At 46.4% G+C, this 13,071-nt stretch overlaps 1 protein-coding gene across 2 annotated transcripts in view; it reads left to right on the top strand.

Moving 5' to 3' along the window:
• The window catches only part of LOC124615652 (ras-related protein Rab-23), a 468,040-nt gene that overhangs the window by 368,023 nt on the left and 86,946 nt on the right, over nucleotides 1-13,071 (top strand). The gene's annotated exons all lie outside the window — the stretch shown is intronic.

Genomic DNA, 13,071 nt, shown 5'->3' with positions numbered 1-13,071 from the left:
CACTCCTGGAAATTGAAATAAGAACACCGTCATTGTCCCAGGAAGGGGAAACTTTTTTTACACATTCCTGGGGTCAGATACATCACATGATCACACTGACAGAACCACAGGCACATAGACACAGGCAACAGAGCACGCACAATGTCGGCACTAGTACAGTGTATATCCACCTTTCGCAGCAATGCAGGCTGCTATTCTCCCATGGAGACGATCGTAGAGATGCTGGATGTAGTCCTGTGGAACGGCTTGCCATGCCATTTCCACCTGGCGCCTCAGTTGGACCAGCGTTCGTGCTGGACGTGCAGACCGCGTGAGACGACGCTTCATCCAGTCCCAAACATGCTCAATGGGGGACAGATCCGGAGATCTTGCTGGCCAGGGTAGTTGACGTACACCTTCTAGAGCACGTTGGGTGGCACGGGATACATGCGGACGTGCATTGTCCTGTTGGAACAGCAAGTTCCCTTGCCGGTCTAGGAATGGTAGAACGATGGGTTCGATGACGGTTTGGATGTACCGTGCACTATTCAGTGTCCCCTCGACGATCACCAGTGGTGTACCGCCAGTGTAGGAGATCGCTCCCCACACCATGATGCCGGATGTTGGCCCTGTGTGCCTCGGTCGTATGCAGTCCTGATTGTGGCGCTCACCTGCACGGCGCCAAACACGCATACGACCATCATTGGCACCAAGGCAGAAGCGACTCTCATCGCTGAAGACGACACGTCTCCATTCGTCCCTCCATTCACGCCTGTCGCGACACCACTGGAGGCGGGCTGCACGATGTTGGGGCGTGAGCGGAAGACGGCCTAACGGTGTGCGGGACCGTAGCCCAGCTTCATGGAGACGGTTGCGAATGGTCCTCGCCGATACCCCAGGAGCAACAGTGTCCCTAATTTGCTGGGAAGTGGCGGTGCGGTCCCCTACGGCACTGCGTAGGATCCTACGGTCTTGGCATGCATCCGTGCGTCGCTGCGGTCCGGTCCCAGGTCGACGGGCACGTGCACCTTCCGCCGACCACTGGCGACAACATCGATGTACTGTGGAGACCTCACGCCCCACGTGTTGAGCAATTCGGCGGTACGTCCACCCGGCCTCCCGCATGCCCACTATACGCCCTCGCTCAAAGTCCGTCAACTGCACATACGGTTCACGTCCACGCTGTCGCGGCATGCTACCAGTGTTAAAGACTGCGATGGAGCTCCGAATGCCACGGCAAACTGGCTGACACTGACGGCGGCGGTGCACAAATGCTGCGCAGCTAGCGCCATTCGACGCCCAACACCGCGGTTCCTGGTGTGTCCGCTGTGCCGTGCGTGTGATCATTGCTTGTACAGCCCTCTCGCAGTGTCCGGAGCAAGTATGGTGGGTCTGACACACCGGTGTCAATGTGTTCTGTTTTCCGTTTCCAGGAGTGTAATTTCCAACCCTCGTAATTAGCGTAAGAATTGTATTAGTGCGTCCTAAAAGCAAATATCAAGTATGTTGTGTAAATGGGACGTGGTAATTGTAATAAAATAGCCTTTTGTTTATTCCGGACTGGGACCTTCGTGTTTCAATAGTTGCTGCTGATGTTGTTGCACATGCTGTATGGAGAACGTTGGGTGTGTCCATATTGTGCAACAGGGCACAGAGATGAATACCTGTATATAAGTTCGTCACATTTGCGCTTGTACATTACAAAGCAGATTTTGGTCCGCTGGATCTTGCAGTTTACGGAATATGCACGCACTAGCACACCCAGATCCCGCCCACCTAAGCCGATTGAAAATAATCGTTTCTGGACACTGGTCAGGGCACAGCGGCTGTGACACGTCTGAACCACATTTTCACGCGAACTATTTCCAAGACGCCGATGTGCTGCTTTGACCTACAGGTAGTGTGGATCTTGTCCTCGCATGGAACCAGTCCGGTTCGAAAACTGGGACGTCTGTTTCTGTTTTTACTTTGCATTAAGAACTTTGTAAACGATGCCGTTCTCCAGCTGTCGAAGATAAGTTGCAGTGGATGTTATTTTTGATAAATTTGCTGTTGGCCTCTGTATCGGGTTCTTCGGCCGACGTTTGTTTGATGATGATTTTTCTGATGTTTCGCCTGCATGAGTGCCTAGCATTGTCAAAGCTTCACACTCCATTGCTAGTGGTGGACTAGAATCGAACTCGCGGCTGCAGATTGCCTGTACCTGGAGCGCCTTTGTCCAAGGGCTTTTCGGTCATCATTACCGCTGCGGTTCTCCCTTGCTGTCTGCAACAGTCGTTCGCTGTAGCACGGGAATCCAAGATCCGTTCACCTTGAGGTTTTCGTCTTTCTTGTTGCAGCTATTGACATGATTGTGTATTTCTATAACTTCCCAGAACAGATTGGTGTGATGACTCTTCTCTACAGCAACAACTTTCGTGTATCACAAAGCACTTACTCCGCCACAGTTGATTACTCCACCTGCCCCAACCTGCAATGCCACTTATGTTAGGTGATCCTGGTGTTAATTGATCGTCTAGTCATTCTAACGAAGGCTTTTCTACATGTACATGGTATGCGGTGTATTCCCAACATTGCAAGTGGGTCCCTTCCCTCCTCTGCCGATCTGAGACACACTTTGATCTTCTTCGTTGGTTTATGAATAATCTTTACGCCCTGTTTGCTCAATATACGGCCGATTGTGTTCGTCACTCTCGGAATGTATGGCAGAAAGGCGTACCCAGATGTTTCTGTGACACTCCTTACGAACTGATGGAATACTGGAGTACCCAGTGCCCCTCAGAAAGCATTCTAGGTGTTGCATCTCGTGTCTGAGATGCTGCGACTGATATTCATCTTGTTCTCGTTACAAGCGTATTACTCGTGCCTCTTTTCTGTTTCGGATGGTGATTTGACAGTTTGTGCAGGTACTGGGCCGTGTGTATTGTCCATCCCTCGTGATCAGCACGTCTAGAAAGGATAGCTGTTGGACCTTTTCTGCCTTAACAATTTTGATGTCATTCTTCTCAGTTCGAGCCCTGGGTCGTAATTCTGCGTGTTCTTAAATTTATATAACGACCTTATCTTGTTCTACCAGGAAAACTTCACTAATGTTAACTTGGTACTTGTGTAATTAATGCTTGTTGTACGATGTTCTTATTTTACATTAAGAGGAGGAGGAGGTTAGTGTTTAACGTCCCGTCGACAACGAGGTCATTAGAGACGGAGCGCAAGCTCGGGTTAGGGAAGGATGGGGAAGGAAATCGGCCGTGCCCTTTCAAAGGAACCATCCCGGCATTTGCCTGAAACGATTTATGGAAATCACGGAAAACCTAAATCAGGATGGCTGGAGACGGGATTGAACCGTCGTCCTTCCGAATGCGAGTCCAGTGTCCTAACCACTGCGCCACCTCGCTCGGTTTACATTAAGGTCTGTACAGCGAACTATTTGTTATTGTTCTACTGTGAAAATTGGAGTTATGTTAATATGACACTTTTGTAACTGCTATTGGCTGTATGGTCTTTGCTGCCCAAAGCCAAAATAAATTAATAAAAATAAAACAGCAAAACACAGTAAGAGCTTTTCGGTTTCGTCGCAAGAGACTGAAAACGATGTAGCGCACATTCAAAGGATTATTTCCCGAACAGACAGACAGTAGTGAACATATAACGATGCATGTCACACTTTCTAAATTTTTCCCTTTTTCTCCTTTTGGGAACTTGGAGCACCTTCATATCGGGGACCCCAGGACGTAGCCCCGGACTATACTCTGTTCATCATAAGAATAAACCTGATGCAAACAAACACATACGCTATGATTGGTCAGCCATCATAGCACACGTATACTTTTGGAAGCAGGTCCTATTTATGGTCGTATTAGATATCTTGTTACTATGTTACGGTAAATGAAATTTTAAGATATTCTAATGCCTTAACAGTCACAAGGTTTTTCGTAATCATACTTTAGCCGTGTAGTTTTTATTTCAAAAATTGTGTGCAGTCGCAGTCTCTGTACTGCTGTCCTCTGACTGTCGCACTGTTGATACATAGTGTGGAAATGGCTGACGCTGCTTCCTGCTCTATTTTGAAGCACGCACTTGGAACACCTTTGAAAAGTGACGTGAAGCAGATTGTTCTCAAAGTTTTTCACAAGTTTACAGAAAAAATCGAATCTGAAGTTTTCCGAAGACACTGTATACTAAATTTAAGGCAGTTTTCTGAACGGTATGCGCAGCTGAATGGGTAGCTTTGTAGAATATCTAGCATAGTCGGGAGATCGCTGGTTCAGATCTCGCTTTGATCTATTTTTTCGTTCAGTTGGGAATACTTACAACATCTAAATATGAAATTCATCCAATATTTGCTAATTAACACTTATACAATCTTTATTGTAAGCAGGAGATCCCGGGTTCGAGTCCCGGTCGGTGAACACATTTTCATCATGTCCCCAATGATGTATACCAACGCCTGTTTGTAACTAGGGTGTCGATTTAATTATCATTTCATTCTAGAGAAGTTGCTCTGTCATCAATGGTATGTGTTATTTCGGGAACAGATACTACCTTCATATATAGACAATCATTTTTTATGAAAAAAGCACGTATTCTTGTTTATAATTACATATTTTATGAAAAATTCCAGTTTTCATTGCAAATATAAATTCTTGATTAGCCAATATTGTTTCAATTAAGAAAACGTAAATTAAATTTTTAGGACAAAGGTGCATAATTAACTACTTTTTATTTAGACTATGTCCATTGTTTCATAAGAAAGGCGAGGCCTCACACGAGATAGTGATAGACGTAGAAGAAACATGGAAAACAATAACTCTCACGGCATGGAGCACACCATACAAATGGAGTATTTTTACTGTTTCCATCGTGCCAGTTCAATATGAAACCAACAGAACTGATCTGGAGCCAAGCTAAGGGATTTGTCACGAGAAGTGACGAGACTGCTAAGCTGCTAGACATACTGGAACTAATGCAAGAAGCTTTTTCGCACGTCAATGCCGAACGAAGGTGGGATACAGAACGGCACGTCATAAAAGAAAAGGAGAAAATGCGGCTCTTGAATTCTATAGTTGATCGACTCGTTATCAACGTGGCACTCGATGGACTGTAAGTAATACCATCAGTGGCTTCAACATTTAAATATACGATGAAATCCCTGCACTATGCTTTTGGATCACAAAATGTTCGCGCAGAAAAATTATCTCGTGCTTAAGTTTATAATTTTCATTACTCTTGTTTTTAGTTACAATACTGCGTTAGCTAAGATAGAGAGCACGTTATTGTTTCCGTCTGGCCCCTAAGACCCGTGCGGTATTGCTGGAATTTTGCCGGATATTATTTTATTCTGTATAAAAATGAAATGTCATTCGAAGCTATATTGTGTCTCTGCTCCTCTCTTTTCACGTCTTAACTGCAACTGCTCACATCACTGAAGGTTAGTTGGACCAGCTGGCTGGCCTATGCTGTCTGAGACAAATGTGACGGTAAAGCTTTTGTCCCTATCATCACTCAGTCGATGTACGCGTAACGCACAGCATAAACGTACTGTACAAGAGACAGTTTGGCTTCCGCTCCACGTGAAACAGAATCCAATGAGATTCCAGCAAACGCGGAAGAATACATGGTGTAATGTTGGCATCAGGTTTATTCTTAAAATCAACACAATGTAGTTACGCCCCCGCGACTTGATGTTATGTAGATGTTTCGCATAGTGTTAACACACAAGTATCTGATCTTGCCGTTCCTTTCAGTGACTGTCCGTTGGCGCCCAGCGTGCATCGCCCGTTACATGGAGTTCAAAGGTGTGACGCGGCCGGATGTCGAGGTCTCACTGCATCAGTGACCGCCTGGGGCTAGGGATGTAAGCATTCTGCTAAGTGCCGTTTCACTGGCTGTCGTGTGGTGGGGACCGGTTACCGCGGGGTCAGACGTACTGTTAGGTCAGCGCGGGGGCAGCGGCAACTGGGACGGGACGAGGTCAAGTGGGACGCGTCAGGTGTTCTCCACAGCGTGTGGCGCGAGAGGCCTCCTTTATAATCTCCATGATGCTGGAGGTGCCGAAGTCACACGTCAGGATCACCGAGCTCTCTTGGTCTAGTGGCTAGCGTTGCTGCCTATAGATCACGGGGTCCTGGGTTCGATTCCCGGCCGGGTTAGGGATTTTTCTCTGCACGGGGACAGAGTGTTTGTGTTGTCCTCATCATTTCATCATCACAATTTGTGGCAGTGGCTAGAGTGGACTGTGAAAAAATGGGACTGTGACAATTGGGACTTTATACGGGCGCTGATGACTGCGCAGTTGAGCGACCCACAAACCATACATCATCATCATCGAGCCCTCCATGAGAAACAGAACTTTCGAAGTCCACACCTGGGTGGCGTATCTACATGAAGACATATCCTAGCGGGAGCACCGCAGGGGTTTGTACTTGGACCATTGCTGTGCTGCCTGTACATCTCTACCTAAAAGCCCACCGAGTACAGTTAGTTTTATACAAGAGCGATACCGTACCCTATACTCAAATTGTTAAAAGAAGCACGATGTGGTCCGCCACGAATTCCTCTCCTTCACCGCCTTCAATTGTGTTATTTTCGCAAAATATCAGTATTCAGTGCCGTATTATTTGTTATGAAAACATGCGGCAGCAGAACTGTCAAACTGAACGCCTGTATTGTGAGTTAGCGGATGATGTTTTACTGATTTCCCTGTATGTGGTATAAATTTTAGATACAGAAATACCATCCAATTTTCCGACTTTTCCACTAGAAATTTCAAAAAAATTTCTTTCATACAGACCTTCTCCTGACAATTATAAACACACACACACACACACACACACACACACACACACACACACACACACAAGCATAAAAAAAAGAATCGGCCATATCGGTCGAGCCTTTCTCAAGTGATGATTTTCCATACATAATTCGTAGATGCTAGACCGCTGCGCGGACCGACGTGCTACGGGAGTAAGCAGCTTTCGTAGCAATATAGAGGCAATTGATTTTTATTTACATAGATATCGGGCACAGATCTGACCATGCTACAATACGCGGCCGTGATGTGGGGGAACGCCGCAGACAAATACGCCACAAGGAATACAGGGCAGAGTACTTCGGTTCGCCATGCAGATACCTCGTGATTTCCTTACGAAGGAATTACGCGAAGTTACAGACATCACACTACTGAGGACGTGTTTCAGACTGACTGCTCGGCAGTTCTACTCCAAGTAGCAGCAGTCACCCAATAGGCTAATATCGAACCTGACACACCAGATTCGTAGATGCGACACCAGTCCGTGGCCCGACGTGCTACGGGAGTAAGTAGCTCTGGTAGCAAAATAGTGGTAAAGCTGTAGACAAATTACTACTCGAACAATAGAGACGATCTACAGGGACTGGACAAAAAATATGGAAACACCAAAAATACGAGTACAACACATTACCATGCCTAACACGGTGTACAAAACGCGATAGAATTCAAAAAAGCCGCGCGTAGTGACCACGCGGTTTGAGGCGTCATGACGCGGACTGCACGGCTCCTCCCGCCGGATGTTAAAGTCCTCCCTCGTCCATGGTTGTGTGTGTGTGTGTGTGTGTGTGTGTGTGTGTGTGTGTGTGTGTGTGTGTTCTTAGCATAAGTTAGTTTAAGTAGTGTGTAAATCTAGGGACCGATGAACTAATCAGTTTGCTCCCTTAGGAATTCACGCACATTTGGACATTTGAATTTAAAACCATTTTCAGTCATCTCAGAATGGATAAATATGTGTCCTTTATGATTTTTAAGGGAATCTTGTGGCATTCTTCCTTGAAAATAATTGCAACTTCAGGTAACGATGATGGAGGTGACCATCCACCCTTATCCGCAAAGTAGACCACAAAGGCTCAATAATACTGAGATCGTTTGACTGTGTTGGGCAGGGGAGATGCGACAATTCATTCTCGTGGTAACGAAACCGGTACTGGACGATGCGGGCTGCGTGAACACGGGCCCTATTGCCTTGGAACACAGCGTCCCCATTGAGAAACAAACATTGTATCATAGGATGGACCTGATCAGCCAGAATGTCACATAATCCTTTGCAGTAATGAGACCTTGCAGAGTAACCGCGGCGCCCATGTAACTCCACGATATGGCTGCCCAAATCATCAGTGAACCATCGCCAAGTTTCACTATTGAGACGTTAACTCGGCTAGAATCGTAAACAGCGCAAAACAAGAATCATACGACCGAAACACTTACTTCCATGCTCCAGATTTTATAGGCTCGGCATCACTTTTTCCTGTGATGGGCATTTACGTCGCTGAGGAATTGCAGCTGGCACTGCAATTCCCTACTTACGAAGCTCCCTTGTTACACTACTGGCCATTAAAATTGCTACACCACGAAGATGATGTGATACAGACGCGAAGTTCAACCGAAAGGAAGAAGATGCTGTGATATGCAAATGATTAGCTTTTCAGGGCATTCACACAAGGTTGGCGCCAGTGGCGACACCTACAACGTGCTGACATGAGGAAAGTTTCCAACAGATTTCTCATACACAAACAGCAGTTGACCGGCGTTGCCTGGTGAAATGTTGTTGAGATGCCTCGTGTAAGGAGGAGAAATGCGTACCATCACGTTTGCGACTTTGATAAAGGTCGGGTTGTAGCCTATCGCGATTGCGCTTTATCGTATCACGACATTGCTGCTCGCGTTTGTCGAGATCCAATGACTGTTAGCAGAATATGGAATCGGCGGTAATACGGAACGCCGTGGTGGATCCCAACGGTCTCGTATTACTAGCAGTCGAGATGATAGGCATCTTATCCGCATGGCTGTAATGGATCGTGCAGCCACGTCTCGATCCCTGAGTCAACAGATGGGGACGTTTGCAAGACGACAACCATCTGCACGAACAGTTCGACGCATTTTGCAGCAGCATGGATTATCAGCACGGAGACCGTGGCTGCGGTTACCCTTGACGCTGCATCACAGACAGGAGTGCCTGCGATGGTGTACTCAACGACGAACCTGGGTGCACGAATGGCAGAACGTCATTTTTTCGGATGAATCCCCGTTCTGTTTACAGCACCATGAAGGTCGCATCCGTCTTTGGCGACATCGCGGTGAACGCACATTGGAAGCGTGTATTCGTCATCGCCATACTGGCGTATCACCTGGCGTGATGGTATGGGGTGCCATTGGTTACACGTCTCGGTCACCTCTTGTTCGCATTGACGGCACTTTGAACAGTAGACATTACATTTCAAATGTGTTACGACACGTGGCTTTACCCTTCATTCGATCCCTGCGAAACCCTACATTTCATCAGGCTAATGCACAACCGCATGTTCCAGGTTCTTTACGGGCCTTTCTGGATACAGAAAATGTTCGACTGCTGCCCTGGCCAGGACATTCTCCAGATCTCTCACCAATTGAAAACGTCTGGTCAATGGCGGCCGAGCAACTGCGTCACAATACGCCAGTCACTACTCTTGATGAACTGTGGTATCGTGTTGAAGCTGCATGGGCAGCTGTACCTGTACACGCCATCCAAGCTCTGTTTGACTCGATGCCCAGGCCGTTATTACGGCCATAGGTGGTTGTTCTGGGTACTGATTTCTCAGGATCTATGCACCCAAATTGCGTGAAAATGTAATCACGTGTCAGTTCTAGTATAATATACTGCCCAATGAATACCCATTTTTCATCTGTATTTCTTCTTGGTGTAGCGATTTTAATGGCCAGTAGTGTATTTTGGTGCTGAAAGGGTTGCCGAGTTCTTTCAGTTGTGCAGCGACTAACTCAGCTATCATCCTCTTATTTTCCGTCGCAATCCTTTTCAATGCCTGTCTGTCGACTCGACACAGGCTTTCGCTTGTGACTTAGCGGATGATGTTTTTTCCGCTTTCCCTGTATGTGGTGTAAATTTTCGATACGGTGCCTCCTGAAACACGAAACACTTGGGCTTTCTCGGTTACGGAAGCACCCACCGTTCGAGCACCAGTAGTTTGCCCACTTTCGAATTCGCTTACCTCCTACATAATCGACTCACAACTACACAGAACACTCTTCCCACCACGACCGACACTTGCAAAGTATTGAGAACATTGAACTTGTGCCGTTTGCGGTCAAATACAACAGCGCAACCTGCAGGCTTGGGCAGAATTTACATTCGTGTTCAGGCTTACATTTCTCGCGATGTTTTCATAATTTTCTCGAGACGCTGTGCAAAATTTTTTAGGCATATTAAAACTACCACGTATTTAGGAAACTCAGAAACAGCGGAGTGCCCTTAGGCTGCGAAAACCAAACAAAAAGGGTTGTCCCACCGGGTAAAAAGCGAGTAGGAGCTACAACAACTGGGACAAGGCGACGCCAGACGGGACGCGTCATGTGTTCGCTATACCCCCGTTGTACACTGTCGACCCAGTCTCTCTTTTGCAACGGCTTTTCTGTAGGCGCTTTCAACAGTGCGTCGCCTCGGGCTACAAGTATTACTTAGCGGCAGCTTTGTCACCTCCGAGTCGTGTCCTCCATACACTGACGCGTGCAGCAAGTGTTCCACCTTGAAGTACCAGTCCAATATTGATCATCAATATTCATCATGTAACACTGTTTCGATAGAGGCTGAAGGGGTGAGCGTAGGCTTCGTGATGGGAAGCTATGGGATTCAGGAGCAAGTTGTGACTGGATTGAAGATTTCTTGTTGGAGAGCATGTATCAGGTTATGTAAAATGAAGTTGGAGGGGGAGAAAGGACAGGAAAGGGAAGGAAATATTGATAGCTGTATCGGGACATTTTTGCAGAATCAGCGGCGACGAATGAAAATGTGTGGCGGGTCGGAACTTGAACCAGGATCTCCTGCTTACTATGCAGTCGCGTTAACCATTGCGTCATCCGGACACAGTGTATATCACAAATGCAGAAACTATCGCGGCACGCTCTCTGGTCGACCCACATTCCCACCTAGCGACATCTATCCGCAGTCCCGGTCCATATCCTTCATTCTCGCTAATTTTTAGATTCCCTCCGAAGGTCGAGCGATATTGTACATCCGCACTGAAGGTCGTGGATTCATTGCCCATCATAGCGAATCAGTTACATAAATGCCATGCATTAATATAGTAGCAGGTTATATCTTAGATGGAGAGTCATTGTCGGATGTTAAAGTAAGCCGGCCAGAGTGGCCGAGCGGTTCTAGGCGCTACAGTCTGGAACCGCGCGACCGCAACGGTCGCAGGTTCGAATCCTGCCTCGGGCATGGATATGTGTGAAGTCCTTAGGTTAGTTGCCGGCCGCGGTGGTCTCGCGGTTCTAGGCGCGCAGTCCGGAACCGCGCGACTGCTACGGTCGCAGGTTCGAATCCTGCCTCGGGCATGGATGTGTGTGATGTCCTTAGGTTAGTTAGGTTTAAGTAGTTCTAAGTTCTAGGGGACTGATGACCACAGCTGTTAAGTCCCATAGTGCTCAGAGCCATTTGAACCATTTTTTTGTTAAAGTAATTTCAGGTGTGCCCCAGGCAGATGTGTTGGAACCCTTGCTGTTCAACCTCATACTTTTCGCAGATGATACTGCTCTTTGAAATGATATATTCCCTGAGAAAAAGTGCACAGGTATTCAGTCAGCTGCAGATAAGATTTCAAAGTGGTGGAGAAGCCGGCACCTTACTTTAAATGTCCGTTGTGCAGTTCACGAAACGGAAAAAAAGTGTAGTATCTTATGGCTGCGATATCAGCGAGTCTTTGAACTCGTGGAAATAATTGGATGTCCGGATTGTACACCAGTCAGGTTCCTTTCAGAGTATGCTGATACAATAGCTCCATATTTAGCTATTATATACAGCTACTCGCTCGCAGAAAGATCCGTACCTAAAGACTGGAAAATTGCGCAAGTCACACCAAAAAGGGAAGTAGGAGTATTCCGCAGAATTACAGACCCATATCACTAACGTCGATTTGCAGTAGGGTTTTGGAACACATACTGCATTCGAACATTATGAATTACCTCGAAGAAAACGATTTATTGACATATAGTCAGCACGGATCCAGGAAACATCGTTCTTGGGAACACAACTAGCTCTTTAGACTCATGAAGTAATGAGTGCTATCGACAGGGGATGTCAAATTGATTCCATATTTTTAGATTTCCAGAAAGCTTACGACACCGTTCCTCACAAGCGTCTTCTAACCAAACTGCGTTCCTACGGAGTATCGCCTCAGTTGTGTGAATGGGTTCGTGATTTCCTGTCAGAAAGGTCACAGTTCGTAGTAATAGACAGAAGGTCATCGAATAAAACAGAAATAATACCCGGCGTTCTCCAAGGAAGTGTTGCAGACCCTCTATTGTTCCTGATCTATATTAACGACATAGGAGACAATCTGAGTAGCCGTCTTAGATTGTTTGGTAATGATGCTGTCATTTACCGTCTTGTAAAGTCATCAGATGATCAAAGTGACTTGCAAAATGATTTAGATGAGATATCTGTATGGTGCGAAAAGTGGAAATTGACCCTGAATAAGGAAAAGTGAGAAGTTATTCACATGAGTACAAAAAGAAATCAGCTAAATTTCGATTACGCGATAAGTCACACAAATCTGAAGGCTGTAAATTCAACTAAATACTTAGGGATTACAATTACAGATAACCGAAATTGGAACGATCACATAGATAATGTTGTGGGTAGGGCAAACCAAAGACTGCGTTTCATTGACAGAACACTTAGAAGGTGCAACAGGTCTACTAAAGAAACTGCTTACACCACGCTTGTCCGCCATATTCTGGAGTAGTGCTGTGCGGTGTGGGATACGCATCAGGTGTGACTGACGGATGACATCGAAAAAGTTCAGAGAAGGGCAGCTCGTTTTGTGTTCTCGCGAAATAGGGGAGATAGTGCCACAGACATGATACGTGAATTGGAGTGGCCATCAGTAAAACAAAGGCGCTTTTCGTTGCGACACGATCTTCTCATGAAATTTCAATCACCAGTTTTCTCCTCCGATTGCGAAAGCATTTTGTTGGCAAACACCTGCGTAGGGAGAAATGATCATCACGATAAAATAAGAGAAATCAGGGTTCGCACAGAAAATTCAAGTGTTCGTTTTTCCCAC

This window comes from Schistocerca americana, chromosome 5 (assembly GCF_021461395.2).
Source record: "Schistocerca americana isolate TAMUIC-IGC-003095 chromosome 5, iqSchAmer2.1, whole genome shotgun sequence".
Lineage (NCBI taxonomy): Eukaryota > Metazoa > Arthropoda > Insecta > Orthoptera > Acrididae > Schistocerca > Schistocerca americana.
The sequence above is the reverse complement of the archived record's forward strand: the minus strand, read 5'-3'. Positions and strand labels throughout refer to the sequence as shown.